This window comes from Anser anser (assembly GCF_964211835.1).
Source record: "Anser anser genome assembly, chromosome: 7".
Classification (NCBI taxonomy): Eukaryota; Metazoa; Chordata; class Aves; order Anseriformes; family Anatidae; genus Anser; species Anser anser.
In genome coordinates this window covers 39,722,958-39,736,469 of record NC_139727.1, presented here as the reverse complement: position 1 = coordinate 39,736,469, position 13,512 = coordinate 39,722,958, and positions in this window count along the sequence as shown.

Below are 13,512 nucleotides of genomic sequence, written 5' to 3'. Positions count from 1 at the left end.
CTAAGGGTCTCTGTCTCAGAGGGGGTATGGGCTCTTTTGGTTCATGAGCTGAACCAAGGCAAGCAGGATGCTATTGCAGGGTGCGTCTGCTCAACTTGATGGCACTGGAGCCTCTCCACCACAGGAGAGGTTGTTGAGAATGAGAGCAGAGACATTGCCCTCTACCCACCCAAGGAAAACACTACTGATTTTTCTCTAGTGTAAGACCAACAAAAGACCAGTTGTAAGAGCCAAGGTGGGTTTCCCACCAGGGCTGACCCCAACCATTGCTCCTCTGCTACTCCAGCAGTATTTGGTGCACTACATACAGAGCTGCTGTCCTCTGCTTGTGCACGGTACAGTGCAGTGGTGGTGAGCGTGCCCTCGTGGAGCACTGCTGTTCAACTGTGAAGTTCTCTAGAAAGCACTGGACTGAGGTGTTCTGCTTGAGGAGTTATTTGGAATAATACACTGATTACAGGACTCCTTTCAGGCCCATATTTATTTCCATTTCATGTAAATGTCACAAAAATTGCTCTTGAAATAACCGCTAAACCAACTTACATACTTTGCTAAAAGATTTCCCAAATGGTTTCAGGTGTCTGTTTGGCAGCTGCATGCTACTTCATGTCTTCCTCATGCATCAAGGACAAACAGTAACTCGGGACCTAGAGATGAGGGGCCTGGGAAAGGGAGCTTTGGATCCCAACTCTGCAAACTTAACCTTCCACTCCCTAAGCCACCTTGTGCACATCTCATTTTTACTTCTCCTGTCTTCGTGTTATGTGTGTGAAGTGTGTGGAATAAAAGATTCTGTGCAGCTCACGGCCTTGTCATAAAATAAGTAAAATTGTTGGATAAAGGTGATGTTAAATATAAAGTGCTATTAGTTGTACTGACTAAACAGAGTCATTAGATCCCCAAATGTTCCACCTTTGGCATCACCAATCAAGAAAGTCCCAGGTGTGACCGTACAAGTAACTTCAAGAGAATATGATGATTCTGATGACCCAAATTATTTTTTGAAAACCAATGCACTGTACAGCTGTGTCCAGGTGCTGCTTTGACAAAGAGGCAACCCACATAAATTCTTTGTTTGTCAGATTGCCCAGCTATAAAATGGGTATAAATAGTGACAGGAGAAGCATGTCTTTCTTTTGTAAATATTAATATATTAACATCTGAGAACTGCTTTCAGGTCTGAAGGAAAATGCAGTGTAATTATAATAAACAGATATTGACTTCAAAGAGTCTCAATAGATCTGTGCTTTTTGATCCCTTTCTACAGCCATAATTATCACTATCCCATAGGCTTAAATATAATATTATACGAGCACATGTATTCATCTGTATGCTGCTGGTGTGCTGTTTCACATTTTCAGGAGGAGATGGTAGGATACAGGCCCTCCAACAACAGCAAGTGTGGAAACCCCTGTTTTCTGCTGATAAATATGTGTTTTCTGGGGGGGTCAGTTTTAATTGTGCTGGCCTCATTGTGAGACCACATGGAAATGCAGATCTTTGAGGTGCTTGGGAACAGAGAGAAAAAAACAGCATATTTGCAAGTTTGGTATTCACTTATCGTTTTGTGATGTGGCATAAAAGAGATATTTCCAACATGTAAACTTGAACAGAACAAAATGGCAAATACGCCACTTGTTGGGTACATTCCTGATGCCCAGCTTCTAAGTATTGCATGCTCGGTGACCTCTCCTGGGACAGCATGACCCCAGGGGAGGGCAATCCAGGCCACCGATACTGGCCCAGGAACCTCAGCTCAGTGGCAAACATCACAAAAATACCTGCAGGCCAGGAACTCAGTTTTCAACATTAATTTATTCTTTTAAAAATTTGTCTTTTTACATTCTTATCAAGCAAATGAGGCCAAACAGATTTCCCCCCCCACCACACACACACACTCATTTTAATAAAATTGGCTTCCAGGCTGCAATGGTGCATGCCAAAATTCAACCTGGAAATGCTGGCAGCCTCACTGCGAGAGCGACGCCAGCAGTGGTGCTGCAATTATCAGTTGATCTCCTGTTTAAATACAGCCCAGCATGTGAGCTGAATGTAGACAGGTTAGAAAAAACTGTGAAAAAGGAAAAAAAAAATCCTTAACAATTCTAAAATGAGCTCAAGTCATAACATACAAATTGTTTGCTCAGCTAAAATGTGCTAAACCAAAACAAATTAAATGTAACAGAGAATATGATAGCAGAAGGCTGAAAGTCATTTCAACAAAAGTAAAAAGAATTGGTGTTTCCCTTTTAGTCATCTGCATGTCTTTGGTTATTCAGCTAGATGGTAAACGGACTTGCTATTGTGTAAAAAAGAAATTGCCATTAGTGGTATATGTTACAAAATATGATGCTGATATAGCAGAGGCCCCCTTGGGGGGCTGTTCCTTGGCCACTTTCTCCAGCTCTGGAAATCCAGAAGTGCTGTACAGCAGTTTTAACAGGGACCGTGTGTGCTGAGGAAATCTCAGCCATCCTGCTGAATTCCCTTCCTGCAGCTTCAGCAGCCCAGGAGCTGGGGGGCACCTCGCCACCATGGGAATAGCCCCAAAACTGCTCCATTCTGGGGCTAATTCAGACCCAGAAAGTGTCATTCAAAAGCGGTGCGAGGCTCTTGCCTGGGTACTAAACAAAACTAGCTGTGTAAAGGCTATTTATACCCACATTTTATATTTATACAGCAGTAACATCACTGAGATTTTCCTGCTTCCCTGAACAACGAAAAATACACAATAAATGGAGATGCTCAAAACACTGAAATGTTAAACATCTCCTTAATGGACGGGTGTCCAAGTGCTGATATTTTCCTGCTGAAGGCAGCCTGGGCAGCCCTGGACTGCAGCGTATGGGAGCAGTGGGTAGGGGAGCCTGGATGGGAGCCATCTGAGATATCAGAGAAACAAAATTTCACAAATCATGGGAGTAGGGAGAGGGGAAGCTGGTTTTACAATACTTAATACACTTGCTTTCATGCCACTTTCAGGCCAGATTTTGTCTAAAAAAGCCTGTTAGATAGCTCCCCGAACTGCGATAATAACTCTTAGCTCTAATATTACTGTATTAGCATCTGTTCTTTCTTAGATTTCCCCCCTTAAATTTCTTTTTTCAACTTGAAAACAAACCCAAACACTGCTAAACTCTAACAAAATACCCAGCAGAGGATATGAGTGGTTACAGGTTTCCAGCTCCACTGGAAACATGCTGGTCTCCAAACTGTGCAAAGAGAATCCAACACTTCAAGCACAGCTTCATGCCAAGACATGTGTCCAAAAAAACCCAGATGCCTTCAGTGTTTTATTACATGCAGTGCTGAGCAGTTCAATGGCTCTGACTGCAGTAGCCAGGAATATTGGGAAATTGCAGACACAAACACATACACACACAGAGAAATATGCAGTCCTGAGACTTTAGCACTGGTCTTGCTGCTCAGGGTAATAACTGCTTCCAAACTGAGGCGGAGTGGGACAAAAACATGGTGTTGCTTCACAGGCAAAGTCAGATGTGGTGCAACCTCATTTTGCAGATATTTTTGGAACTAACTTAAGTACGTTTAATAATACCTACACGGGTTGTGCTATCAGGTTCAGAGTCAGAAGGTGTAACGTTTGAGATCACCTATACATAACAGACAGGTAAACAGACAGTTGCACACAGAGATCATTTTAACAAACTTGCATGTGTCTACTAGTTTCCTACAGCAGTATAACAAATTAAAATTTCTTTCATTAATGGTCAGAAAAGGCTGAGATGTTAGAGCTGATAAGATTAGCAGCTGAGCTTGAGCATGAAATTTTACTGTTGCCGATATTTTTTCCTATAGAATTACCTCATTTCATATTTGGTTCAGACTCACAGTCACAGAAACAGTACTTTATAACCATAACTGTTCATGAACTGTTCCAAATGCATAGGAGCTCACATTGACTTATTAACAAAGATACAAAAATCTCTTGGATTCTTTAAAAACTGAATTATAAAAAGTTAGAAGACCTGGTTCAAAGGGTCTAGAGATTTTTTCCCCCCTCTTTCTCCGAAAGCCAGATCGAAATCCACCAGGTGACATCCTTTTGAGAACCAGTTCTTGGCTCTAGCTGAAAGTCAGCTGAGAAGATGGATCCCAGCCATCTGACTGAATATCCCTCAAAAGCATAAATTAGGAAACAATAAACCATATTAATTGTCAAAATAACAAATAAACCACATTAATTGTCAAAAAATCCAGCTTCCCCTGACAGCACCCAGCAACATCTGGGTTTACAAGCAGTGAGCCCGACTGCACTACCACCTTCCCCTCTGGGGTTTTGTAGGGGAAGCCAAAGAAGAGGTGCCCAGCTGGCATGGTGGCACTCCATATGCACAGACAAGTCTCTTCTTTGGGGCATTTTTAATCCTGCTGTGGTTACAGACCAGGTGGATATTTTCTTGTAACTATTGGCCCTGTGGCCACATTATAAACTGAACTGAACATTTTTTTTTCCTAGTGCTGCACATGCATGTATGAACTTTTAAATATGATTATTCAAGAATTACTCCATCTATTTAAAATATGTATATACAAAAGTATCAAGGGACTCATCTCCTAAGCCATGTTACGTTTCTCAGAGATACCCATATGAAGAATGAACTTTTGTTAGAGGGATGTAGAGTTTATGGGAAAGATTAATAGGTAGCTGGTATTTTAAGTGTAGATATTCTAATGGGTGTACCCTTGTGTCTGAAGGTAAAATCTGAAGGGAAAAAGTGAAAGCTGTTATAAGAAGAAATAAGATAATTGGCCTGCTTTGAAGTGCACCTCCCAGGTGCCAGAAGCATCTCAAGATAAGACTGGTAAGGTAGGAAGTGGATTTGCAGTGACAGCACTGTCATGTTTGGGCAGGGAGAAGGTGATTAGCTCCTGGGATGGCAGGAGCAGGTACGAGACATGGGGGAGTCTCAGAAAGCACTGGAACCTTGGAGACCACTCTTGTCTGATGTACTGTAGGGGCTGGAAGTTCACAGCAGTTTTCCTTGGCAATTTCCTTTTATTTATTTATTTATTTATTTATTTATTTATTTATTTATTTATTTTCCCCAAATTGGTTCTTTTCCCTTTGTTGCAATCGCTGTGCAATATTTGCGCTTCATTCAGGAGGTTGGGCAAGATGTTTCCTCATTTAACTGCTGCTGCGCTGGCACTGGATGCTTGGGTTGACAAGGGCTGTGCCTTGGAGACTGAGCAAATCCATTTGCAGTGCCCAGCCTCTTATCGCCGGTGATGTAAGGTTAATGACCTGCAGAGATCTGCACAAACAGTGTAAGAAGATTTGCCAAAAATGTTGGCACATTTTTGTTGGCCCCACAGCCACATATTAAGACTGTAGCTAGGGGCCAGTTTGTGGTTACGAGCCACTGTCCACGCTGGGAATGCCAGGGCTGAAGAACAAGTGATACAAGGTGTGATTCCCACAGGAGCTACTGGGGGGGCACCGGCTCAAGTGGCCACAAAAGCCTTTGGGGTCCCTGGGAGATGAACAAGAGGCTGCAGCTCTGCCCCATCCGAAAAGACAAAATAGGTAACTGCATGGTGCCAGCTCTGCTGTGGGCTCTGACTTTGGTCCAGTTGTGCAGGAAGAATAAGAGGAGGAAGAGAGTTTGCTTTCTCCCATTTTGCATTATTCCATTTCTTACACAGCCACCTGCACTGCTAGTTTCTGACCAAGGACACCCATGGGCACCAGGATGAATTTGCAGAAATAAAAGGCAAGGTGCTTAATTTTTTTGAGGTCATCTGTTGGGAGCTGCAAGCTGACACTGAGCTTCTGATCCCAATGCTGTTTCAATGAGCACCATTAGGAGGGGTGACACGGGGGCCACCAGCACGGTTTGACCCCTGTAATTTGGGTTAACCCCATATCAGGGTGCAGCATGGCTGCACCTCCACTTTGCTTCCAGGTGTAGAAGAGCAAAAGAACAGGTGAAATGCACCTGGGAGAAATAAGATAGCCGTGATGCGGGGCAGGAGCTGCCATGCTGGGTGGCCACCAGGTCCCAGCAGAGACATCAAGCTGCGAAGAACAAGGGGCTGTCTTTCCCTCTGAGAGACAACAGCAAGGCTGATGTCTACTCATGTCCCAGGTGAAACATTCAACCATCTTATAGGTGTTATTTATTTATTTTACCAGACAGCACACACACACAAAGGTAAATCTTGTTTAGGAGGACAACTGAAAATGCATCTAATTAAAAAAGCCAGGAAACACGTGTTTTTCTTTAAAGCCATGCTTTCCAAAATTTGATGTGTTTTACCAGATAGGAATCTCATTAAGTGACAGTTCAGTCCTGTGAGTGAATAAAGGGCTTTCTACTTACACGTGCAAAAATGTCCTTACATGTTTCATGAGTATTTACTGAAGACTGGGGATGGTAGACATTCATGATTTACATCCTAAACATGAGAGTCAGCTTATGCCCATGCCTCTTCCACACACACAGTAGCATCTTTCTAACTAACAATAACAACAAATATGATTGAAGAAATTGTTCAATATTTTATCTGAGAGAGATTTTAACTGTGCTCTGAAGCACTGCTCTGCAATGTTGGCTGGAGGTTGGTTACTGAAGGCAGGTGTTGAATTAGCCCCATGACACGCTGGAAAGGAGCTCTGTGCTGCTATGTCTGTGTGTGTAAACTTTTCTTCATATTTATACATATAAACATACATGCTTCTCTGATCTTTCCATGTTTGAAAAGTAAAGTAGGTTTTTTTTTTTTTTTTTTTCTTCCCTGAGTAATACTGGAGAGTACACTCCCCGCATTTCAACACTTTTCTGCATTCATTTCAACAATCACTTTAGCGTGACTTACTCCCTTTACCTATTTCCTCCTGTGAGCTTGGCCAAGATGAATTTGAGATACTTTCGGGAGATTCTGGTATTTAGAGAATTGGTGCTGAGCACTTTCGGAAAATCAGTTTCCTTTGCAATGGAGGTTATTAACACAAAGCTCAAGGCACTGCAGAAGGTATCCAGGAATGGAAGTACAGGATGTCCTCTTAAGGTTTGATTCAGCAACAAAGATCACTAGAAATCATAATAACACCAACAGTATTAGTTAGGAAAAAAAAAAAAAAAGCAAGCTATTAGAAATGTGTTGGGATAACTAAACTCTTTTTTTTTTTACTTATATGTATGTATAAATACATATATACTACTTATGTTGCTTACAAAAGGAAAGGTGATTGGTTTGGTTTTATATTAAATTCTATTTAAAAGGTGTTTTTGTGTTTATTTATTTATTTATTTATTTATTTTTCATCTTGAACCCTCTCTGATACTGCTGAAGAGTATGCAAAGGCATTCAGTAATTTCACTGGAATTTGTATGGAGCTTAAACCTGTATGATTCACCTATGTTATCTGTTGCATTCAGAAAATGACATCTACCTGTCTATGAAGACTCTTCATGTAACTTTTAAAAATCTATATATCACTTTTTTTTTGAACTTGCAAATTAGTGGGAAGCTAAATGAGTCTTAGAATTTTACTGCTCTTTGTTTTAGTATATGAGACAGGTAACTGCATCTTTAGCTAATATGTGATACGTGCTTCTTCTAGAACTGCTTATTTTAGTAAACATTGCCAATTTTATCTCTTCAGGCTCCTCTAAAAGCTACTCCATGTGTACTCATGGACAGAATGCTCCTGCGAACGGCTGGCACAATTCTGCATAGATTAAAGGAGGAACGGAGAGATTAGAGTACAAGAGACATGCCAGAGCATTATCTGTAAATAAAAGCACACCTAGTCCTGTGTTTAAACTGAGCAAGTACTGATGTATCTTGCTCTCTGCGCTCTTTTTATTGTGCTCCTCTTTTAACACTGCAAACTTCTTTCTTTTTATTACAATCAGAATTCTAATGTCTTTGCATCTTGTCATCTGGCCTCTGGAGCTGAGAGTGACATAAACGGTATATGGCTGGTAAATGTCACGCAGGCTGAGCTGGTGTCAGCAGAGCATAGCTGAGAGCTCTGGAATTCAAATCAAGGGCGGCTGATGCCTATCTCCTCTGATGTGCTGGGAGACTCCTTGCCCCTTCCCAAACCTGCTCAGGCTCTGGCACCTGGGGCAGAGGCCATTGCAAGATTTTCCTCTGCTGCAAAGGCTGCAAGCTCCTGGTAACTCAGTCCAGTCAGGACAAGAGTCTCTTATTTAAGTAAAAGAAAACCAAGAAGGTACTTTCTTGTAAGCTTCCATGTTAATGAGTTGGTGCTTCCAAGCGTTGTTCAATCTATTACGTGTTTAACCCAATCCAGATGCACTGGTGCTCTGCCCGGGTTTAAAAGTGGGTAAGAAGCTGCATTACAGAAACGGTGCTATTTTAGGACTAAATAACTTGAGTGTCTCAGCTTACTACACAGGTTACACAGTAAGATGCTCAACTAATGAATCATCATCGCGCATCATTTGCATAACTGAGGGAAGATAAGGCACTGCAGAGTAAAGGCAGCCTCTAATTTATGGACAGAAGACCAGATTCATTTTTTTACAACATTTTTTTTTCCATTTATGTTTTTATATGTCAATGTAAAAATGTTTCCATGGAGACTGTAAAGGTTTTTATTAAAAGGTCGATAATATACCTCCTACATAATAATTTAAGCAACTTGAGTGAAACCTTATGATCTTGTTTTTCGACATGTTCCAGTTGGCATTTTTCCTCCATTGTAACCTGTGCCAGAAAAATGCAGAGAAACTGTAAAACCTGAGAATATGGCATTGTAGCAGTACATATATATAGATATAAAAATATTAATGTTTGGAGGTAGAAAATACATTAGCACGATAAAAGTAAGTTGGCTTGATGCTGCAGTTACGTAATACTTGGTGTTAACATGTAGCATGTACTGCATATGCTACACCAGCATATTTTGTGATATATAATCCAGTGTTTATCTATATTCAAATTAGAATCTATATTTTAACTGTATCCCATAGGGACATATCTTTTGAACAATCTCAGTCACAAAAATTAAACATAGAGACTAAAGCTAAAATAACCCTAAAGTATTTTTCCCAGTCCTGATTACACTGCACTCTCTGCTGCCTTAATGTATCTTTAATTACTACAACTGATCTGAACACAAAAGGGACAGATTCTCAGCTGCAGAGAACTGGCTGAGCTCCACTGCTGTTTCCAATGGAAGCATGTTGACTTTCATCAAGCACAAATCTGACCCAGCTTCATTTTCTTTCCTGTACTTTCTGCTTTGGTGCTTTTCATTTTCCTGGTCCATGCCCAAGTGCATGAGCCTGAATAAAACCCAAGCCCTTGCTTCGACAGGATTCACTAGCTTCACTTTCTCTCTGATGACTTCTGTTCCTCATGTCGCAAGCATGAAGGCAGAAAAAGCAGTAGAGCCTGGTTTTGCTTCATGGCTTCCTTTGGTTTACAGTAAAAATCGCACTGCAAGGTGAGATAGCCAAAGGCTGTTGGCTGCAGCCAAAGGATACGCTAAGTTTATGTACTCGGTTGATATCACAGTGCCTCCAAGAGAATATTTGCCTTGAGCAGCAGCCGAGGACATCATAAAGAGAACAGGAACCAGCGTTGGCGTGAAGAAGTGCAGCACCCTGTTGTCAATAGCATTTCCCAAAAGCCCATGGAGTGCCATTCTGAGAGTAAAAAGAGCCACTTCACCTTGAAAGGCAACTTTCCTAGTGCAGGAAACTTTCCAGCATTTGCATAACCTTAATCTTCTGGTGAACATTTGCAGATTCTACACTATTGCTTTCAGCAGCCAAGTAGCTAACACAAGTCCTTTTAACAGTGTGCTTGGTGATTAACCAGTAGTATCTGGGAATAATAATTGGTCATGGACATCCATCCTATGGGGTTGATTAACTAGGAAAAAGCAGCATATTTTTTCTTTCTTTTCTACTTTTTTTTTCTTTTTTTTTCCTCTCTCTCTCTTTTTTTTTTTTTCTTTTTTTCTTTTTCACTGTAAAGCTTTTCCGTGGTAATTCCACCATTCATTAGAATGGAGAAATTGGCTTCAAACCAAGTACTTCTGCCAAAGCCATTATTTCCATCATCACACTCTGCATCAGTCTGTAGTGCAGCCTTGTGGGAAGACAATGTTCTGTCCCCTTGTGGTTCTTAAGTTATGGGTAAGGAGCTTACATATATTAAAAGGAGGGTCTTCACTTAGTCTCTTAATCTTTATGAGCACTAATAATAGTCAACTCTGTTTCCAAAATTTAGAAACACTTTCTTTTAGCATAGACGGGTTGCACATGTTAGAAGATAAGTCTCAGTTCAATGAGATTAGAAGCTACATGTTTTTTTCAAATGCCTACACTTTTTTATTTTTTTATTTTTTGGTAAGGGCTTCTGTAGCTTAATGCATACACTTTTCCTCCTATACTTACTTTCTGTATCTTTAAGAGGATAATTGCTGAATTGAAATTTGAGAGTGTTATCTTAATAACCAATTACTCAAATAACTTTGAAATTGGCTTAAATTGGCTCGTCATGCTACATTTACCTGAATCTTTTTATGGGAAAGTTAGGAACAAAAAAAAAAAAAAGGAAAAAAAAAAAGAAAAAAAAAAAACCTTGGCAGCCTGATTTGTTTAGCTTTGCTGGAGGTTCCTGGTTGCAGCGGGGAGAGTGGCCCAGCATGACCCCGGCGCAGACCCCCTGCCTGGCCGCCTCCGGTACGGCGGAGGAATGCAGCGGGAGGCCGGGGCGGCCGGACCCTCGCCCCGCGGGCGCTTCTCTCTGGAGGCCTGCACAAACACAGCCTGCTGGTGTGCGGCGGAGAGGTACGCGGGGATGGGGTGGTGGTGGCTGGAGAAACCTGCTGTGGCTTCGCAATACGTTTGCCGCTAGCGAGACAGCAGTACATGGCAGAGGAAATGGATTCACTTTCTGTATCAAGCTGAATATATCCTTATAATGCCTATTAGAGGTAGTGAAAATCAAGATAATCTTCTTTAGAGATTTCATATGCTTAGTAATATGGTTGGCATGGGGCAGAGGCAGCTATAACGATCTGTAGTGGGATGGCAGATGTTGCCCAGCATTATGTACTCTTGTTCTGTCACATTTTCTTGGTGTAAAATAAATGGCAGACTGCTAAAACATCAGAAAAACTGGCTTCCTTTACTTAGTACTAAACAGTTATGTTTCACTAACATTGCACAGCAGATTTGAAGAGAAGTCTTTTACAACGTGAACAGCATCTCCAGTAAACATTTGCTTTCCAGACTGGACTGCCTGTACGTTTTATACAGCAAAACTCAGCATTCACCAGTTCAGATTCATCATTTAATTCTGCAATACTTGAATGTTTTACTCCACACTCAGAAACACTGAATACAAGATCGTATTGCTTAATACCCAATAAAATGGGCATTACTGATCATTAATGGATTGTGTTCTCCACAACCATGAGGTGCAGAGGTATCTGGGACGGGATGGATCTAGCCACCAAGAAAAACACATGCTGAATCCTCTTTTGTTTTGCTGCCCTACAAAGAGGGTCCACACAGAGGATGTGTGAAAGAACCAAAAGTCATAGAAGTGAATCTGATTTAGGAGGAGTCAGAGGAAAAAATAAAGTGCTACATGTTGTACTTGCTCGTGGACAAGTGGAGATATTCCAGGAAACAGAAGTGGGTAGTTTTTCAGACTGAAAGGAGCCTACAGCACCTCCTGAATGCCTGGTGCCTTTTCTCCTGTGTGCTGCCCACATATATTGTTATGAAACAGCAGAGACTGAGGTTTTGGCTTTCTCTCAGATTTATTTTATTTTATTTTATTTTATTTTATTTTATTTTAGACAGAAAATCCCTGTTAAAGATATTTTTCTTCTTCCATTAAATGTTTTTCCATTAATCTGGGCACTGTTTTCCCCAATAGATTATTCTAAATACTGTACATTTGAATAATCCTAAAGTACAACAGCTTGTGACATGTTAGTTTCACCAAATATCTCAAAGCAGATATAGTTCAAAACACAGTGAAGTTTAAGTTCTTATGATGATAAGGCCCCATTTTTCTGAATGCTGCAAATGATAGGGAGAAATATGGGGCAACTCCAACTAGCCCTAATACCCTGATCAATAATTTCAAACATATTTGTCCTCCAACTAAACAAGTGCTTTAGGGCTATTCCTAGGTCAGTCTTCTCCGTAGACTATCCATTTCATCTTTCAGTACCTGAGAATACCAAGAGATAAAACTAGATTTTAATAGCTCTTTTTCCAAAGAAAAAGAAAAAACCTGTTCTTACCAACAGACCCAAACTTTACCAGGTTAGGTAGAGTGGCCAAAGTAAGAGTTTGATAATCCAAACAGCATTTTATTTTATTTTTATTTCTCAAGCTGTGTAAGTATAGCAATAGAAATATATATCCTAGTTCTTTTACTCCCGCCCCTCCTCCAAGTTTTTTGCTATTCCTTCCCTTCAGATCCTCCATGATTACCCCCAAATAAATAAACTTTTCAAATTCATTCCGATGCTAGTTTATAATTGACTTTTCTATTCTGGAAATATGCAGTAATGCTGTGAGCTCTGCTTTATCTTTTTTTCAAAGCTTAATATTAACTTTAATCTTACACTCATTCTGAGAGAAATCAAGTCTTATTTCCCACAAATAATGATTCAATTTCAGCTGTTTCTAATGCCACTTCAGCTCTTAAGCTGTATGAAGACAAATTTTTAAATTGATCTTTTTGTTTCACACCCTACAGGTCTTCCATACCTGTAATTTTCATCTTAGCTTTGACCATTTCAAATATATTTGTTTCAAATGCAAATCTTTTCACACCAACAAAATGCAAATATGCATCTTGCTATTGCAAGCAATAAACCAAAAGGGTCAAGCAGATCTAGCAATAAGGTCATCTAACTCTGTCCCTAACTCCAACCACAAACCATGTCAGCAAATATCTTATCATTTTGAACCCTGTGCCCAAACTTAACTGAAGATTAGTCACTGAATTTTCTCTCAAATTTAAAAAAAAGACATCCGTATCTGTGACTGCCAGTACTTAGACAATTTCTCTGTGTTTACAGGATTCAACAAGAAAATGAGGTGTTCAGCCTATGGCTGTCCCAGATCCTTGCCACTCCTTGTCTGAGTACTTTTGGCCCCATTTTTGCTTTCTGCAGGCAGCAGAGCCTCAGCTGGCCCCTTGGCCACTTTTCACTCCTGCTGTTGTATTCACCTGTGGTGTTTTCTCAGAAGACACTGGAAAAGAGGGTAGTTTTTTGAAAGGGAGATATTTCTGTCTTGGAAAGCACACTTCTCTAATGATTTTCTGAAGCGCCAAATGGCTTAGGGATTGAGAAAGAATGCATTTTTCTGAATACTTTTTTTTTTTTTTTTAAATAGAAAACAGGCTTCGTATGGTACCTGTAATTGAAGAGGAGAAATCTGAGATTTCTGCAGGCATTTAAGGACATATGTATAGGATTTAGGTGAGTATAGGTTCAAGTGCGTAAATGATAAATGAAATACCAGCCAC